Raw genomic sequence first — 20,329 nt, 5'->3', positions numbered from 1 at the left:
TGCCCGCCTCTCTACGACGTGAGCGCTGTTGCGCGCTGCTTTGTGGGATTTGTCGTTTCTACTCAAATCGTTTGTCAGTTATGGAACGCATCGCGCGTGACCAAACTACAATTCACGGAATGCATTGCGTCTACATGACTTAGCATTTTATGAATGGCGATTTTGGAGTTTTGTCGGCGAACTCGATAGAATGAGAGAGTGTAGAGGAATGTTCGGGATAGTTTTACCATGAAAGGTTTTGTTATTTCTACTTCTTGAATATCATATTGGTTTTCATCTTACACCAGTCCATCTTTTGTGTTTGTTTTGACGACTTAACTAAACATAAATCAAATTTCAAAAATAAGGATTAGAAATTCTACTTTATCTTAATATATCCTTAAATTTTAAAAAAAAATCGTGAATGACACTCCTTGAAAGGAAAAAGACATGCAATGACTGGCAGCATCCTTAGCCAATTAAAATCGCACGGAGGATTTGATGGACCGATCAACGGTTGGAGGGGGCGGGGTTTAGGCGAGGTGGGCGGAATCAATGACTCATCAGAAAGGCCTGCGTAAGGGGTGCCCGCCCCCTCCAGCTGAGCGCTGCGAACTCGGTGACCTCATGGGGTCCGATCAGCTGTTTCCACATCTCGCCCTCGTGACCAGACCGAGGTACAGTATTGTGATGTAATCGGAGCCGATCACGTGTAGCTGCTGACGAATAAAATGTACCTTTTTTAAAAAAAAATGTACGCGACAATCTTCCTACATTTGTTTTAATTATATAAATCACTAAAGGCAACTTGTGTCTCGTTTACTGATTTTCCCCCTCAAGACGCTGTGTTTAACTTCAACAGATGGATTACTTTTTTTTCTTTCCCCTAGTGGACAGACGATCATGTGATATTATTTTGTGCCCTATCCCCATCGTACAAACTCGGTGCAAAGGAGTGCATTTCATCCGCAGTCTTTTGCTTTTGGTTTTAGTGTATTTTGGGACTTCGGGGCAGCAGTTTTTCCGAACATGCGTCTGCTCAGTGCACATTTGGCAATCTAAATTTCCCAACAGTTGCCTAATAGCAACACCAATACAAGTCACGTCGATAATAACTGAAATTTCTTTAAAGCAACATTTACCTTCGTGAAATGTACTGGTTGCTTGTGATTGTGAAAGGTATATATTAGTTAATATTTAAAGCTGGAATTTGGGAACTGAGAAGTACAAAGCTGTTTAAAAGAATAATCATTTGCAATGAGAAATGTTTAAAACCTAATGATTACAAACATTTCAAAAAGTATTAACTTGGCCTTTTGACAGAAGGTTGTGGCTTCAAGCTCCACTTTTTACGGACTTATAATCTAGCCTCGCACCTCAGTGTAGTTCCGATGGATTGTTGTATTATTGGATGTCATTTTTCAGATGAGACATTAAACCGTTGGTATGCTCAGGATGTAAAAGATCCCATGGCAGTACTTTATTCAAAGAAGAGTAAGGGAGTTCTCCCAGTGTCCTAGCCAACATTTATTCATCAAACAACTTCATAAAAACAGATTATCGGGTTGTTTAACTCGTTGTTTGTTGGTCCCTGCTGTGGTGATTCGTGATTGTCGTGAAAGTCAAGGGCTCAAAATAACTGATGGAGCTTAGCAATTTAATCTGCAAAATTGACCAACTGTATTGAAGATTTTGGGTTTGAATCACTGATGTGATCTGCCTCTAAACTAATACAGACCTGAAAAATACTCATTAAAATCCATTTGCTGCATGCCAGTTTTTAATTGTGTGTATGAGTATTGTTACTCCCGATGAATATTGTTGACCTGTGTGCCCCATTATAAAATAGAAATGACTGGCATTATATGAGAGAGTTTTTCACTGTAATTTTCTTCCCATTGTCATTTTTAAATTTTTACTGAAAAAGCAAAGTTGCTACTTTTTACTTCTTCACATTAGCAAAAGTAGTAGGCATGTCCCAAAAGCTACTAAGTCTTTTTGGATGGTTCCACCACTGCACGATTGGTCTTGCATGTTGAAACAACTCTTGCGTGTTTCTAAGCAGACAATAAGCCAGAGATCAAAATAATCATTAAAGAATGTTATTACCCAAGAACTGGGAAGCAGGCCCAATGGGCTTGAAGTCAGTGAGAACTAATTTGAAATGTTATCCTGAAAGCATTTTCCCATTGAGAAGGAAGGGAGAATCAACAGACAAGTAACTCTTTCCTTTGTGGCAGGCTCACTATTGACCAAGGCCTGGGAACAGATCATCTAACAATCCTTTCCACTGGGGAAAGGTGAATGGTGGTCAGGAAGGAAAATAAATTAGCAAAGGAGAAGTTTTTAAAATTTTTTAATTTTGCCCTGTTCATTTTTGGATGCATCTATTACAATAAGTATATACTAATCTGGGTTATTTCTGTTCAGTGTGTTGTTTCTTATAGTGCACACTGCCATTCTCTTCATTGTGAATACTAATCTTATAATTCATCCATCTACTGAAGTCATTATTACTCTAAATACGAAACAGGATTTCTGAAAAATAACATTTTTGTATGGCAGGTTTTGTTGTACTATGATCCTCTTTTTCAGAATAATAGGATAATATCTGTGATATAACACCTCAATTAGTACTATTTCTGAACAGTCTCATACTGAGTCACCCACTGATACATGTGAGATTTAGTCACAACGCACAGCTAGTGCTTCACAAACTACCATTCCTCTCAGTCGATCAGCACATAACATTTCTTTCGCAATTCACTTATCAATCACACCATGGAAAAATTGAAAATGCTTACCTATTGTGTGTGTTGGGAAGGGCCAGCAATTTAACATTGCCCAGGTCTCTCTGTGTGACCTTTCCCCACCCTATCCCCTCCTAATAAAGGACTCCCTTCAGTAACTGAATCCATTGTCCCAAACTAGCTCTTCGAAATGAGCCACAATGGTGCCATACACACTGGACAGTACAATTCCAGAGTCATTGCCTTAGGGTCACATCAAATTACTCTTAAACCATTCCATGAACCTGAAAACAAACTATATATTTCTGTCTTTAGATTATGTTTGAGGTGCTTACATAAAATAAAGTAAGACACTGGATGAAACACAGGACAATGAACATTGGAACAAGATTTAATACTATTTGCAATTGAAACTAGCATAACTAACAGGCTGATTGGGATCACTTAGCATACAAATGTAATATGGCTGTTGCCCAGCCTACACCCTCTGTATATTTTACATGACAGCCACACTCTATATACTGTAATGAAATGTGTTACTATATTAGCAGCTGGGATCCGTGATTGCTCTTGTCTGTTTTAAGAAATCTTTCGGAACAAGATTGTAGTCTTGCACTATTATACGTATGGTATTTGCTTTAAATAGATAAGCCTGTCAGACATTAATCAGTTATGACTGCACTCTAGATGACATAGGCAAACAATTTGCTGCCTGAACAAAAGCATTTTGGATAACGCCTTTTCAGGATAATGGTGGAAGGTGCAGTTAGGAATGTAATAATGAACACATTCCAAGGACATTGCCAGAATTGCCGCTTGACCTTTAAGGGGGTAGCTGAGCAAATGTTCACTTTATCCAACTCTAAATTGTGATTGGTTTGTTCAGCACAAATTGACCTCATTTTACATAGTTTAATTAGGCTTGTGGGTATGACTCATCATGACTATATATTGTGCAGGTGTTAGGCCATAACTATATTTAGACTGCTGACTGTGACTAAGAGGCATATCTGTTTCTGAGCATGATCTCCCTCTTAAAGCTAGTGCCGTGCACTCCCCCTTATTAAGCTGCAAGTGTCAGAAGCGGTAGTTATTCTACTGCTTAGGATTAGTGACTGTCCTGAACAAAATATTACTAATCAATACTAGCACACTTTACTATGAGAAAAATTACCAGAAGCCTTCAACATTCTTAGTATTTTCAGGCCTCTGAGTTAAAGCTTCCTGGATTGTTATGTTGCTGGGGAAATTACTTTTGCTTGTTTCTGAGGGCAGGAGCAGCAGCATTTGACATTATTATTATTTGGCAGGTCTCTTAAAGAGAAAGGCTAGTAGCCCTACCATCCTAGTGACAGCAATATATCGGGTTGTGGCTTGGTGGAAATAATGCATCATTCAATTAAACTTTGGAAAGAAATTGCTTCTGCAGAAATTCAAGTATAGCATTCATCATTTGCCAATATTTGATTTTTAAGTTAATTTGACTCTGTGTTAAATTAATTTTTGATTTTACACAGAGCTGTGTTTAAATACTCTCAAGACCAAGGTTGTCAACCTTGTAATCTTTCCATCTTGCCTCAAGTTTGAGGATACTTGGTAAGGAATCTTACAACACCAGGTTATAGTCCAACAGTTTTATTTGAAAATCACAAGCTTTCGGAGGCTTCCTCCTTCGTCAGGTGAGTGTGGGATTCCATGAAAGGGTACCGCATATATAGTCAGAGAACAATGCCTGGTGATTACAGATAATCTTTCCAACTGCCCGTTATCAAGGCAATCAAAGGAGTTGAATAGTGTTCAGACAGAGAGACATTACATATCAGACTACTGAATATACAAACGGTCAGAACCCAAAGACAGACAGAGAGAGAGAGAGAGAGAGCGCGAGAGAGAGAAACATCCGAAAGGAAGAGAGAGAATGACCAGTTGTATTAAAAACAGATAACACTTTTTTCACTGGTGGGGTTACGTGTAGCGTGACATGAACCCAAGATCCCGGTTGAGGCCGTCCTCATGGGTGCGGAACTTGGCTATCAATTTCTGCTCGATTTTGCGTTGTTGTGTGTCTCGAAGGCCGCCTTGGAGAACGCTTACCCGAAGATCGGTGGCTGAATGTCCTTGACTGCTGAAGTGTTCCCCGACTGGGAGGGAACCCTCCTGTCTGGCAATTGTTGTGCGGTGTCCGTTCATCCGTTGTCGCAGTGTCTGCATGGTCTCGCCGATGTACCATGCTCCGGGGCATCCTTTCCTGCAACATCGGCGAGTCCATGCAGACACTGCAACAACGGATGAACGGACACCGCGCAACAATCGCCAGACAGGAGGGTTCCCTCCCAGTCGGGGAACACTTCAGCAGTCAAGGACATTCAGCCACCGATCTTCAGGTAAGCGTTCTCCAAGGCGGCCTTCGAGACACACGACAACGCAAAATCGTCGAGCAGAAATTGATAGCCAAGTTCCGCACCCATGAGGGCGGCCTCAACCGGGATCTTGGGTTCATGTCACGCTATACGTAACCCCACCAGCGAAAAAAAAGTTATCTGTTTTTAATACAACTGGTCATTCTCTCTCTTTCTCTTCCTTTCGGATGTTTCTCTCTCTCTCTCTGTCTGTCTTTGGGTTCTGACCGTTTGTATATTCAGTAGTCTGATATGTAATGTCTCTCTGTCCGAACACTATTCAACTCCTTTGATTGCCTTGATAATGGGCAGTTGGAAAGATTATCTGTAATCACCAGGCACTGTTCTCTGACTATATATGCGGTACCCTTTCATGGAATCCTACACTCACCTGACTAAGGGGGAAGCCTCCGAAAGCTTGTCATTTTCAAATAAAACTATTGGACTATAACCTGGTGTTGTAAGATTCCTTACATTTGTCCACCCCGATCCATCACCGGCATCTCCACATCGAGGATACTTTGAACATGTTTTCCCACTCCAACCATCTAGGGGAAATCCATTTCCTGTTTCCCCAAAGATAGTGTGTCTATCATTCATCTTGTTACAGCAGCCATCCTTCATTTTGACCTTGGGGGAATTTTGGTCTTTTAAAAAAATTGCTATGTATCACATCTACATTTTAATTTGTCCCCTTGTCTGAATGCGTTCACATGATCCCTGGCTCTGCATAATTTGTTGGAACCAAGAATGTGGCTAGAAAGAGAGGAACAAAACCCCTCTGTGACTGAGGCTGATGCTTAGCCAGCAGGAATCACTGTTGGCTGAGATGAGGCCACCTATGCCATTTTATTCTTCGCTATGATTGTCGCTAATGGAGTCCAGTGTCACATAGCATTGACACTTGAATCCGTCTGCACATGGGCCTGACGAAGTCTGCTGTGCACAGATCCATGATGTATAATATCTCTGGGGAGGGTCTCTCTGATTGCTTGCCTAAGTTCCAATCTTTGGTACGTGCATGGGTGACCATGGAGTATGACACGTAGTTTCCACCAATTCACTTAAAGCTTTCCATGATTGTTGGACACATCAGGACATGAATGCTTCATTGAGACAACCTGACAATTCATCGTTTAAACTTACCTTAAAAATCCACACTATGGTAGATATAGCAGTGATGCAGCACAGACTTTCACCTGATGGCAAAAGATGGAGCTGTCACAGAGAATGTTTGCAGCAGGTTAGTCCTGGCTTCTCAAGAACTGAGTCCAGCTGAAAACTCTCCAGTGAAGCAGCAAAATGAAATGTTATGTTATATACTTGGGCTGAAAAAAGCCATCAGACCCAAGTACCACTCACAGCATGCATTTTGCAAATGGTGGAGGTCTTGTCTCTCTGAAACCTGGACTTAATCATGACAAATGAAATATCTTGTAGATTTATACCTGAAGATGCTGATTGGTTTTTGACAACTTTTAAGAAAATTCCAGAAGAGAAGTTGTGTTGGTTTCCCTTTCTGATCTGCACAACAGTACTTTCATTCCTGCTTGCTTCCCTGTTAAGCAACATTACTTCCTTAAAATGAAACTTAAGCCACAAAATAGGAAACTTTCGGTACTGATATTAAAATTAAACATGTCTGCTCCTTGAGCTATTTAATATTTAAAGAGATAAAGTATCAATGCCACTGTAGGTTATAATGTTTCATGGAATAATACATAATGGATTTAATAAAGTCACATAATGGGACAACTATTAATAGTTAGTACCTCCCCAGGTATCCTGAACTTACGTAGGTCATCTAGGAAGGTATGAAGTGACCAGGAGGAGTAAAAAGTAGATTCTTCCTGGAAAGAAAACCAGTCCACTCTGCCAGACTTGTGCACCTGCTAGCAGCTGATACAAAACAGCATTGACAGAAGCCTGGATGCAGGATTCCCAATCATGGTCTTGGCCACAACAAAGGGGACTTAAAAAAAAGAGGGATTTAAAAGAAGTAAAAGAGTTGTCAAACAATTTAGAAGCTCAGTTTGCATTGTGATATTAAAAAAAAATGTACATGTGCCAATCAAAAATTCCAGAAATTATCTTGCAGTCAAATCGGCATTAAAGCACTGATGTAGATGGCCTTTTCCTGAAATGCTGGGGTAGAAATTGGTATGCGTTGTGCCTGTTTTTCAGGCATAAAACGGGCGCAAAGCATACCAATTTAGCAGTGGGACAGCCTGCGCCCAATCTGCGCAGGTGTTGGTCCCACTGTTAAATTCCTGGGCCCGTCTTTTTAGGAATCCCAGACGGAAGCCTGAAACAGGCGTTGGGCTTCTTAAATATGTAAATTAGGGGCCTAATGCCCGCTGAAGGACCCCATCAAAAAATTAGTCAGCGATGAGCTGACTTCAGGATTCTTCAGCATTCCCCAACCCCACCACCACCAATTTCAGGTTACACTTTTTTTTTGTGTTTTAAAAAAAACCCATCCTGTGGAGCCAGGAAGAGCAGAGTGCTCCTCCTAACTCCATAGGAGTCGCAATTGCCATCTCCACCCCCACCCATTAGCCCACTCCAATTCCCCCTCCCACTACTTACCTGATATTTTCGCTTGGAGGTGCGACCAGCGCGCCAAGTGTGAGGCCTGAGGACCAATTTCCATCAATCCTTGGGTTTCTCGGCTCATGTGCTCACTGGTCGAGAAAACGGGCCCAGACTAAATTCTAGGCCCCTTCGTCCGCCTGAAACGGGAACTAACATCTGAATAAATCCATGCAAAAGCAATTTCAATAATGTCAGGCTTGATTTGGTATTATCAACTAATTTCTTTTTCTAGAATTTTAATTTTCCTTTCATTTTTAAAGGGCCGTTGCTGCTTCATTAGAGAGTTTTCAGCAAGGCTCAGCTCTTGAGAAGCCAGGACTAGTTGGCCACAAACATTCCCTGCACAGCTCCATCTTTTGGCATTAAGGAAAAAAAAGTCTGTGTGCATCAAAAGCTATATCTATCATAGTGCGGACTTTTAAAATGCATTTTTAAATTAAAACTGATTAATTTGTAGTGTTGCATGTCATCAGCTGCTCCAGAGCAATGGCAACACAGCACAACCCCTCTGCTCACAAGCATGCTAATAATGCCCCATTATCCCTTTAAGAACTTTTATTTTGGTGACTTCAAAATACTGCTCCTGTAACAGCAGCAAAGATGATTTCCATAGGTTGCTGATGCTAAATGTTATAAAGCAGAGACTGAGAAAGGCACAGTAGTTGTCTTGATCAAGATTTCCTTTGAGGCCATTTGGCATATCAATGATGCATTAAGAATTCAGATGAATTGCAAATGGGTTACCATGGCCAAGGTGTTTGGTAATTCTTAAGTCTGACTGTCCTTTTCACTCACTGTTGAGTAAGCTTCTGAGGGAAGCCAGTTTTTAGACACTCGTAATTCTATTTGAAAGAACCGAAAACTATAAAATGTTAAAGTAGTATTAAAAAATATCTCTGGTGGATTAGAAAGTCATATTGTTCTGTATCTGAGATTGTTTACAAGAATGTGGGGGATTTCTGCTAATAAGTTTCCTGGTAGTGACTCTAGAATGCTTAATCGCCACCATGGGGAACACCATAATTGGGAGATCTAGACACTTAATCATTTCAATTCTATGTTTAAATATGAATATGACATCTATTTATAGCTGTAATTGCTGAATCATGTTGTATGCTTTGTGTACTTAAGTTCCCAGATACAAAATGTCAAATATTTTGTAATGTTATTAACCTCCTGAGTACTTGATTTCCTTTGCAGTGTACAAATACACATTTTGAATCTACTGTACATACTGCTCTATCTTTTCTCACTACTCCATTTTTCTCCCCTCCTCTCTCGAAGGCAGCGACTATTGCTGGGATGAGGCATTTTCTCCCAAACTTCTCGTGCTGGTTCTTATAAACACAGTACAAGCAATGAATTGTCAGTCATAAAGTAAATCTGTTTGTTGAACACACATACTGCTCTGAAAATTTCACAGTTTTCATTTCGAGATCATGGATAATCAAAAGCATACTCTAAAATGGAAGGAATATGTAGAATATTTTTTCAGGTATTGTTTAAAGGGTGTAAAGGAGTAAATTTGTAGGTGACCTAGGAGCTCTAGGACTGAACTTCAATCTCTGCCTCAGTTGTTCTCACTTGGTGAGTTTTCCTGATAAAACCTGTCCTGCTGCTACAATTGAGTAACTCTTGTCGGCCAATGACATAGAAGCATTGATGGGTCTTATAATCTTTGCACCTTTGTGATCAAGAGAAGGAACAGAGCGAGGAAGACTGTGACACAGAAGGAGGAAATGTAAGGCAGTTATAACTATCTATAATATAGGAACAGGAATAGGCCATTTAGCCCCTCGAGCCTGTTCCACCATTCATTTAGATCATGGCTGATCTATATCGAACTCCATTTACCTGCCTTGGTTCCGTTACCCTTAATACCTTTGCCTTACAAAAATCTATCAATCTCAGTTTTGACATTTTCAATTCAACAGCTTTTAGAGGGAGAGAGTTCCAGATTTACATTATGCTTTGTGTAAAGACGTGATCCTGGCATCACCATGAACTGCCTACCTCTAATTTTAAGGTTATATTGAATAATACTTTTTACATTTTTTATTTTTTCAAATGGTGTATCTGTTTTAGTGTGGGGTGTATTTGTTTCTGCATGAGATTTTATTTATTTTCCTTTTTGGTTAAAAACAACAAATACCTCAGTTTTTAAATTCCTTTCTCGCTCTGCAATCTTTCACTATGCACCCTCCCCAGCTAAGAGGATGTGTAAGCAAATTGTTCCCAAGAATTCACCTATGCTGCTTTGAAACCAGAGGCCACAAGAGGCAAGAGAAATGACTCTTCCTCCAATTTTCCCCTTTCCCAGTGCTGAATACTTGGTGATTTCTTATAGTATTGTGTTTGGAATTGAGCAAGTGGTGTTAGGAGAGGAGAGGATCCCCATCCTGCCAGTCCATTGTACCACGTGTTAGTGCTCCAATAGTCAGCAATATTATTTTTCCCAGCTTTTGCATTTTTGTTTTAGTTATTATTAAATTAAGATTGAAAAACATTTGTGCCAAGCTCGATGAAGGCATAATGATATTTCATCCATAATCATGTCGCTCTGCCCCATCTTGTATATAAACATAGTAAGCATCTTGCAAAAGTCTTTGCCACAGTGACCTTTCTTCTTTAAAATACAAAGCATTTTATAAATCAGCTGAACTTCCAACTGCTGTTTATTATGTAGTGGGAATTTCCAAAGAGAAATGTGAGAAAGGAACAATCATCTGATTCATTCAGCCTCCACTCAGGGGAAAACCATTTCCCTTAAGATGCCCAAACTGGTTTTAATGGTTTTCACCTAAAAATAAGAATTTGGCATGTTATTTGTAGTTCATTTTCTGCTAAATCACTTCTTGTACATGTAGATATTTTGGATGGCAAGCAATTAAGTTAAAAGCTACATTCTATATATTATATAATGCAGTTCACTGACATTTCTTCCTGACAAGACTTCACTAAACTGTGCAAAAAATGTTTAATGATTGTTCCAGTGAAGAATATATGGTTAGCAATTGGACGAAGTCAGGTGATTTTTAAAATTTGTTTTGGTGACAGAATAATGTACATCAGCTTGGCTCAGTAATAGCATTCTCATCTGAGTCGGAAGGTTGTGGGTTCAAGAGCTGCTCCAGACCTGAGCACGTTATCAGGGCTAAACATTTCAGTGCAGTACTGAGGGAATGCTCCATTGTTGGAGGTACTGTCTTTTGGTTGAGACATTAAACCAAGGTTTCTTTTGCTTGTTCAGCAGGATGATGTAAAAGATCCCATGGCATTATTCAAAAAAAAAGCAGGGAGTTTGCTTGGTGTTCTTGCCAACCTCTGTACCTCAACCAACACTACTAAAGACAGATTAACTGGTAATTTATCTCATTGTTTGTGGGCAAGTTGACTGCCACATTCATCTGCAAAACAGTGTGACTGCCTTCAGAAAAGTAATTCATTGGGTATGAAGCACTTTTTGGAATGTCCTGAGGGAGTGAAAGGTGATATTTGAATGCAGATTTTTTTTTGGTAATGGAACATCCATTAAATACTAAAGAGTGGGGGTCAGAGTTTGTGTGTGTGACAGACAAAATCGGAAAAAAGATATGTTATGCGAGAGGGAGGTGGGATGGAAAAATAGGGAGTTATTTGGATTATAAACCATCATAAAAATAGTCTCTTGATATTCTGCACTCAAATTAAACTTGTCTTTTATACAGTAATATATAGACATTGACCTGAGCAAGCTCCAAATTCAGTTTTAGCCAATATGCATTGGTTGCCATGGTAGTAAATTAAAGATCCTACTAACACAAGTTTAATTCAGTGCTTGTAAAATGTTTTGAGTAAATTGCCATTGATTAACAAGATTTTGTTTTTGTGAATCCACTTATATTAACTTTTCACTTTAACTAGAGACAATTATGAGGAAAGCAAAGTAGTGTACTAGCGAATTTCCTGTGGCATTGCTCACCATAAGACCAAGGATGCACTGTTTAATAATGACAAGTGTAAACTCTGTTGAAATTTTAATTGTAATCAGCAGTGAGCTTTAAGGTGCTGTGATCTGCCTCTCTAAGCTTGCTTCAGAATTTCCAAATAATCACTGTAACAGCTGCTCATACTGTTGGCACGTGCTCCATTTGCTGGCAATTTAATCCAAACTTTCATTTTAAACACTGCCAGTGAGCTGTGTGCTTACCGACTCTACAGCCTGGTGTTATTATTAACCAGGTGAAAGAAAACCTATTGCAATGACTGAGAAAGGCAAACCACAGGAGAACAGCGCCATCTATCTTGGAGGTAAGCTTGCAACTATCCCACCTGCCTCAGAGATTGAGCTTCACGAATTCGGATGACAGAAAAGCCTGATGGAAATAGGCAGGAAAGTAAAGTGTTACAGGAAGCAAGATCGACACTTGGAGGAAGTGCATGCATATGCAAGAATTTTATTATATTAATGATAATGGCAGTGCTTGTGAGTCTAAGATTTTTTTTAAGAACAGGAGTGTTATACTATGTAAAGTTATCAACGACTGATTTATCAGCATTGGAGTCATCCCTGGGTTCTAGGAAAACTGGGAAGGGGTGCCAGGGTCTAACATCACTTTGAGGAGGGTCCTATTTCAAATGTAAAACTTGCCTAAAGTAAAGCTTTTGAGAATTCAATCTCCAGGGTATTTTTAAATCTTTGGAAAAAGCAAACTCATAAATTCCTTCAGAATGAGTTGAAGCACCCTTCTACTTCAATTCATTGAAACCCAATGATGCATACTGAGAAATTCTGTAAACTGTACACGCTCAGAATATTGGTAATTTCCTTAAATTATTCTGTGAAAGAAATATCCAGCCAAAGCCTAGGTTTATGAAGCCAGCTGAGATGTGGAAGTAAAAACTTAAATGAAGTTATCAAAAGACACAGAAGATAATTCATTGGGTAAATTTCATAATGTTATTGTGAAATATGTAATCTTCTGATGTTTTTATATTTAAAATCCTAGTTTGGACAATAGAAATTTCAGTTACTGAGGGGAAAAAATGGGATAGAAATAGAAGTGCAGCTGTAGGCCTGAACTGCCAGGCACAGGCCTTTCTGTCTGCCATTGGCCCTGCCAAAAAAAAGGTCACTTAGCTTCCAGCCTTACTGCCTATCCTCCCTTAGGCAAGAGAGTCTGAGAGGTCACTGGCACAAGACCTACTTCCGTCTTCTTCGAGCACCCCTGCATCTAGGTGCCCAGCCAACCAAACCACAGGAAACTTAAACAAGAGGCAGAGAATGCCCCTTCCTCCTCAATTAAATGAGTATGTTTGGCCTGAACCCATTGCAGGCCTTGCTCCACCCCTTGGACGAGGCCCGGAAATCCCAGGGATATGGGGTAGAGGGGTAGAGACCTGGTGCAATGGATCTCTTTCCTGATCTATGCACCCAAGGCATAGGTGTTCCTGGTGCAAAGGTTAGGAAAATCAACTCCCATAGCTCCCTCTACTCTGCCCAACAATGTCTCATCCCCAGTCTCAGAAAAGCACCACCTACTGTGCTAGTGATGTGGCATTTTTCCCCATTTCCTGTACATTCCCAATTAGTGCAAATTAGACGCATTTTTGTGTTGTAGACCCATGCTCACTAGGAAATGGACTGACACTGTCTAATCTGATTTCACATAGAACCCTTGCAGCCAGGAAACAGAAGAGACTTTCATCCCATCAGTCAAGCTGCATTTGATCCGACAGGTGAAAGGCCAGTAGCTAGCCCGTTACACACCACTCTTTCTAAACAAAAAACAAAGATTTTGTAAATGTCCTCTTGATTTTCTTAAAGTAAGTTTTTTAATTTAAAGAAAACAACTGAGCAGATACTGTTATAGACTGAAGAGGAACATTCTTCGATTTGGTCTGACAAATGCTACTGCATCCTGGGAAATTGTGAACACTACACACTTGGACTTTAGGATCTCCCTAGGAGTTATTGCTATTGCCAAAAATATCAAGTCCAAGGCTAGGTTTTGAGAGAGGCTGAGGCCTTCAATTAAAAATATCAATGAAGCTATTCAAAGATATAAGAAACAACTTTATAGTTAAGTTTAATAGTGTTATTGTGAAATGCAACATTTTTAATGTCTTTATTATGACCTTATTTTAACCTTATTTTAAGTCTAAGTTGGTTGGCTGCGGGGGAAAAAAATTACAGTATTTTGAGCAATTTGATTGATATACCTTTTTTTTTTCCCTGACTTTATTAAGGGTTATTGTTTTCATGTAATTTGTAGTTTCTCATTGGTAATTTTCTACCTATTTTCATCACTTTTGATTCACACTTTCCCTACCTCCTCAGTTCTGATTTGTTGCTGTTTTTACATTACGCCTATTATCAAAAGTGTGAAGATCAGGGTGACAGGAATTGATTACTGATATATTGTTTTTAATTTATTAGATAGACTAATGGATTTCCCATGGTGTTACATGCAGTGTTAAGTTTTATCTCAATGTTACCAAAGAATACCATAGGCATACACCCTAAAACAGTGGACAACCAAAACTATTATAACAACAAAATAAAGATTAAAACATAACTGAATAAAGTGGAGACCACGAATTTAGAGAAAAAAAATTGTTACTACCATACAATTGCAACAGGAAAACTGAACCCCCAGAAAACAGCACAAACTAAATGCATCATAATTCACTGACAACAAAAGGTTATTGATGAACATTGCTAAGTAGACAACAGTGAATTAATAAATTAATGGAGGAATGGCCACCACTGAAGCAATAAATTGATACAGCAACAAGCACCAGCAAATTAATAAATTAAGTCAGCAGTGGGCAGCAGCAATTTAAGTGGAAAAGTGGGCTGTAGTGAATTAATAAATTCATCTACCAGTGGGCACACCAACAAATCAATAAATTAGTGGAGCAGCAGGTACTAATGAATTAGTAAATTCATAGAGCAGCAGACACAATAAATCAATAGAGCAGTGGGTACACCAAGTCAATAAGGGCACACCAGCAAATCAATAAATTGATAGAGCTGTAGGCACAGCAACAAATCATTAAATGAATGATACTCCAGGCACACCAAGAAATAGATAATGGAGTATTGGCAGAGGAAATATGGTTGAGTGGTCAAGAGCTGGCTTCAGAGGAGATTGAAGGAGAAAGAGGTAGGTCTTATGAAGGAGATTAGTATCATGGTGGCTGAAGAGAAATGGGGGGGAAGAGGAGGGAAGTTAAAATGTTGTGGAGTCAAGCCTGAGGCAATAGTTGGAGGAGAAGGCTGAGTGGTTAACCACAAATTTAGAGATTATGTCCATGAGCTCCACATGCTTGGCATTAGAGGTGAGGATGGAGAGGGTAATGAGTGGGGTCAAAGAAGATGGTTTGTTGCAGAGCAGTTTGGGGATTATTTTTATTTAATTCCCCCCCCCCCAACCACCCACCAAACCAAGATTTGGTTTCTGAGAGGGAAAGGTAATTATTGCTTGACATGGTTAAGTTAGTTCCGGTAGTGGATGACCATGTCAAGTTTTGTGCCATGTACTCAAACTTACAGTACCAATTTCAGTAAACAGTAAAGCATTCCTTGAAATGATCTCCAATTGAAGGACCTCCTAAATAATTAACTGAATTAGTTTGAGAACTGGAAACTTGGTTTTTCAAAGTTTACCAAGCTATAAATTTTAATGTAGAAAATACTGCATAACAATATATATAGATTTCTTGTAGAGGCAGAGGGCATGGCTGAGGTACTAAATGAGTTCTTTGCATCTGTCTTCACGAAACAAAAGGATGCTGCCAATGTCACAGTAAAGGAGGAGAGAAATTGGATAGGATAAAAATAGATAAAGAGGAGGTACTTAAAAGGTAGGCAGCGCTCAAAGTAGAAAAGTCGCCCAGTCCAGACGGGATGCATCCTAGGTTGCTGAGGGAAGTAAGGATGGAAATAGCGGAGGCTTTAGCCACAATCTTACAATCCCCCTTGGATACAGGAGTGATGCCGGAGGACTGGAGGTTTGCAAATGTTATACCCCTGTTCAAAGAAGGGGAGAGGGATAAACCCGGTAACTACAAGCCTAAAGTCAGTGGTGGGGAAACTTTTAGAGACGATAGTTTGGGACAAAATTAACTGTCACTTGGAAAGACGTGGGTTGATAAATGGCAACCATCACAGATTTGTTGAAAGCAAATGGTGTCTGACAAACTTTGATTGAGTTCTTTGATGAAGTAACGGAGAGGGTTGTTGAGGGTAGTGTGATTAATGTTGTGTATCTGGACTTTCAAAAGGCATTTGATAAAGTACCACAGAATAGACTTGTTAGCAAAATTGAAGCCCATGGGATTAAAGAGGCATTGGTGGTGTGGATACGAAATTGGCTAAGAAACAGAAAGCAGAGAGTAGTGGTGACGGTTGTTTTACAGACTGGAGGGATGTATGCAGTGGTGTCCCCCAGGAGTCGGTATTAGGATCATTGCTCTTTTTGATAAATATTAATGACCTGGACTTGGGTATACAGAGCATAATTCCAAAGTTTGCAGATGACACGAAACTCGGAAATGTAGTAAACAGTGAGAAGGATAGTAGGACATAGACAGATTGGTGAAATGGGCAGATACATGGCAGATGAAATTTAATGCAGAGAAGTGTAAAGTGATGCATTTTGGAAGGAAGAATGACGAGAGACAATATAAACTAATGCCATGATTGGCGTAAAGCAAAGGGAGCATTGTCCAAACCCTTTGGTACAGTTTCTCAACTGCCAACAAATATGAAGTGGAGATGCCGGTGATGGACTGGGGTTGACAATTGTAAACAATTTTACAACACCAAGTTATAGTCCAGCAATTTTATTTTAAATTCACAAGCTTTCGGAGGCTACCTCCTTCCTCAGGTGAAAATAGTTCTTACAAGACCATTCAGTAGCACCTTGTCAGAACAATCTGAGATTTCCACATCGTTCACCTGAGGAAGGAGGTAGCCTCCGAAAGCTTGTGAATTTAAAATAAAATTGCTGGACTATAACTTGGTGTTGTAAAATTGTTTACAACAAATATGAACACAGCTCCAATGCCAAATATTTTTAATTTTCTCCTGTCATTGTTTAACTCTCATATGTTCTGATTTTTAAAAAGAAAATTCTGATCTTACTCATTCTAATCCTATCTTGCTTAATTAGTTTCTCTTGTTCTCCCCTCCCCTTTCTCGTATTTGTTTCCCCATCCCCTCAACCTGGATGAGTCCTTCTGTTAATGGCCTCAAAAGTTTCACCTTGAAAGAGTTAGCATTGATGGGTAGATCTGAAGGAAAGTGCTGGACTAAATGAAAACTTCAGACCAGGTGTCGAAAAATGGGTCAGGAACAATCTGAGAGATGAGAGAATTGAAAGAGGTCAGAAATCAGTTAAATACAGTAATTGGAAAGCAACCAGTATAGAGGCAATGAATGAAGGAAAGCAACTGGAGAATGAGCAAAAGTTAGCTCGTAAGCATATTTTGCCCCACTAGTTCCCATTTCACCACTTTTGCCCCATGTCAATACCAAGTGGTGGTCAGTCTGTAGTTATGAATCTGATAATTGCATTTTTAAACAACGAAGTGTAGTAAACAGTGAGGAGGACTTCAAGAGGACATAGACAGGCTGGTGGAATGGACGGACACATGGCAGATGAAATTTAATGCAGAGAAGTGCGAAGTGATATATTTTGGCAGGAAGAACGAGAAAGGCAATATAAACTAAATGGTACAATTCTGAAGGATGTGCAGGAACAGAGGTACGTGGGGGTATATGTGCACAGATCTTTGAGGTGGCAGGACAGGTTGAGAAAGCAGTTAATAAAGCATACGGGATCCTGGGCTTTATAAATAGAGGCATAGAGTACAAAAGCAAGGAAGTTATGTTGTACTTTTATAAAACACTGGTTCGGCCACAACTGGAGTATTGTGTCCAATTCTGGGCACTGCACTAGGAAGGATGTGAAGGCCTTAGAGAGGGTGCAGAAAAGATTTACTAGAATGGTTCCAGGGATGAGGGACTTCAGTTACATGGATAGACTGGAGAAGCTGGGATTGTTCACCTTGGAACAGAGAAGGTTGTGAGGAGATTTGATAGAGGTATTCAAAATCATGAAGGGTCCAGACAGAGTAGAAAGAGAGAAACTGTTCCCATTTGCAGAAGGATCGAGAACCAGAGGACACAGATTTAAGGTGATTGGCAAAAGAACCAAAGGCGGCATGAGGAAAAATATTTTTACGCAACGAGTAGTTATGATCTAGAATGCACTGCCTGAAAGGGCGATAGAAACAGATTCAATCATGGCTTTCAAAAAGGAATTGGATAAATACTTGAAGGGAAAAATTTTGCAGGGCTACGGGAAAAGAGCGGGGGAGTGGGACTAACTGGATTACTCTTACAAAGAGCCAGCTTGGGCTTGATGGGCCAAATGGCCTCCTTCTGTGCTGTAACCATTCTATGATTCTATGAAAATGAAACCTATATCCAGAGATTAAATGGCTCTAATTTCATTCTTATCAAGATCAGTATTTGCGTTGATAGAATTAATTAGTTTTACTGAAGCCTGACTACATTAGGACACATCACTGAATTCTTACTGTTCCCGTCAGCCATTAAAATAAACCCACATAGATAACATTTACTAAGTACTAGCACTTCATAGCTGTTTTTTTTAAAAGTAAAAACATGTTAACTTAACATTTTGAATCTATAAGATAAGCACTTGGTTCTCAGTAAATCTCAGATTGTTCTGACAAGGTGCTACTGAATGGTCTTGTAAGAACTATTTTAGCTTGTTTGTATCTGTTAGGTTAAGTTATTAAACAGCCAGTTTTTGGTTTATTTTTCCTCCCTTCCATTCCAATTTGATGTATTTTAGAATATGGACATATTGGGCCCGATATTAGGAGGGTAACCCGCCCAGTAAAATCGGTGGGTTCCGCACCCGATCGTAAGTAAATTGAAGCCACTTACCTTGGCTTCCGGGTTTCGCGCTGGAAAGCTGCGCAGCGGGTGGACTGCGCACCCGCATCATAGGCTGTCAGCTGGAGGAGCCCTATTTAAAGGGGCAGTCTTCCACTGACTGATGCTGCAGAAAGAAGCCAAAATTACAGCATGGAGCAGCCCAGGGGGAAGGCTGCTCCCAGGTTTAATGATGCCTCACTCCAAGTCCTACTGGATGGGGTGAGGAGGAGGGGCAGGACAGAGATCTTCTCCCCGGCGGACGGGAGGAAGTGGCCTGCCTCTGCCACCGTGAAGGCCTGGCTCGAGGTGGCAGAGGAGGTCACCAGCACCACCAACATATCACACACCTGCATACAGTGCAGGAGGCGCTTCAATGACCTAAGTAGGTCAGCTGAAGTGAGTACACTTACTCATTCCCCTACACTCCGTCTGCCACATCACCGCCCCTACCCCACATCTCCTTCTGCACTGCCAACACTATATCACATCACTTCTCACACCCACTCTAAGCTTATCCTCATCTTACCTGCACTTACTCACCTCGCCAGTACTCATCCCACCACTACCACTCAACCCAATCCTCATACAATCTCATGGCTCTGTCTCATACTCACCCTCTCGTGCATCACTTTCACGGTCAGCCTCACCCCACCTGCCACTATCTGTGCTGCAGCCACAGGGCATTCATCACGTATGTGTAGTAGGAAGTGTAAGGCAAGCGTGTCGTGAGCATGAAGGGGATGCACAAGGGTGTTTGAGGGTTTATCATGGTTTTTACTTGTGAGTTGATCAGAAATCAAATATATCACATATTATATTGTTACCACTACTGCCACGTCTTGGCCGTTCTTGACTGGCTTGTGCAATGATGCCCTTTCATGAGGTTCTCCATGAACACCCTTGATGCCACCCATTGGGTCACCCTACAGTGGGTGTATGTGTAGTTGGACGACTACTTTGTGCAGGTGCCTGTTGCGCAGCACTGTGTTGTGTAGCTCCACGTGGTGGAGGTGGACGGCATGCCTGGGGAGGCTGGTGATGTTGCTCGTCCTCCAATGGAGTGATGAATGCAGCAGTGGAACCCCCCCCCCCCCCCCACCCCATCCTGACGGTGTGAGTGTGAGGGGATTCACAAAGTAGGTAAATGTGTTTGGACAGCAGAGTTTAGGGTCTGATTTAATAATTTGGAGTGTGGAGACAACGGTGTGGCGGGCAAAACTTTGTCTGAGGTGACAGAGTGCCCTACTGCAATGAATGAGGGTTTACCCCGCACCTGTTAAATGGACCTTTGCAGCTGCCACTGGCTGATGGCTGCAACACGTCTGTTTAAACAGGGAGTGTTTCCCCCAGCATGGAAAACACGCTCTGGGTAGTCCAAAATCCGAATCCTCCTAAAATCGCCAACTGATGAGGTGTGTCAACGACCCCAAGTACCCAGATAATGATCTTAAGTGGGATCCCGCCGGCTTTATTTGCCGGTGGGAGTCCCGCATGTGGGGGTTGCACGCGCACCGATTCGCGTCATTGGGGAACCCGGAAGTGGGCGGGTTGGAGCCGGGCTCCGGACCCGCTCCGGGAATCCCCAATTTTAGGAGCCCCCCCACCACGAACGCACCCGCTCGGCCATCCGAAAGTTGACCCCACTGTTT

The 20,329-nt window shown here is 40.8% G+C and overlaps 2 long non-coding RNA genes across 4 annotated transcripts in view; one reads left to right on the top strand and one right to left on the bottom strand.

Annotated features, from left to right (window-relative positions):
* The window catches only part of LOC137344923 (uncharacterized), a 104,007-nt gene that overhangs the window by 79,406 nt on the left and 4,272 nt on the right, over nucleotides 1-20,329 (bottom strand). The window lies entirely within an intron of this gene.
* The window catches only part of LOC137344924 (uncharacterized), a 50,401-nt gene continuing 30,235 nt past the window's right edge, over nucleotides 164-20,329 (top strand). Inside the window, exon 1 of the long non-coding RNA XR_010968500.1 lies at nucleotides 164-656. This is a non-coding gene — a long non-coding RNA (uncharacterized lncRNA). The remainder of the gene's footprint in view (nucleotides 657-20,329) is intronic.

The sequence above is a fragment of the Heptranchias perlo genome, chromosome 28 (assembly GCF_035084215.1).
Source record: "Heptranchias perlo isolate sHepPer1 chromosome 28, sHepPer1.hap1, whole genome shotgun sequence".
Lineage (NCBI taxonomy): Eukaryota > Metazoa > Chordata > Chondrichthyes > Hexanchiformes > Hexanchidae > Heptranchias > Heptranchias perlo.
This window is presented reverse-complemented; position numbering and strand designations above follow the sequence as displayed.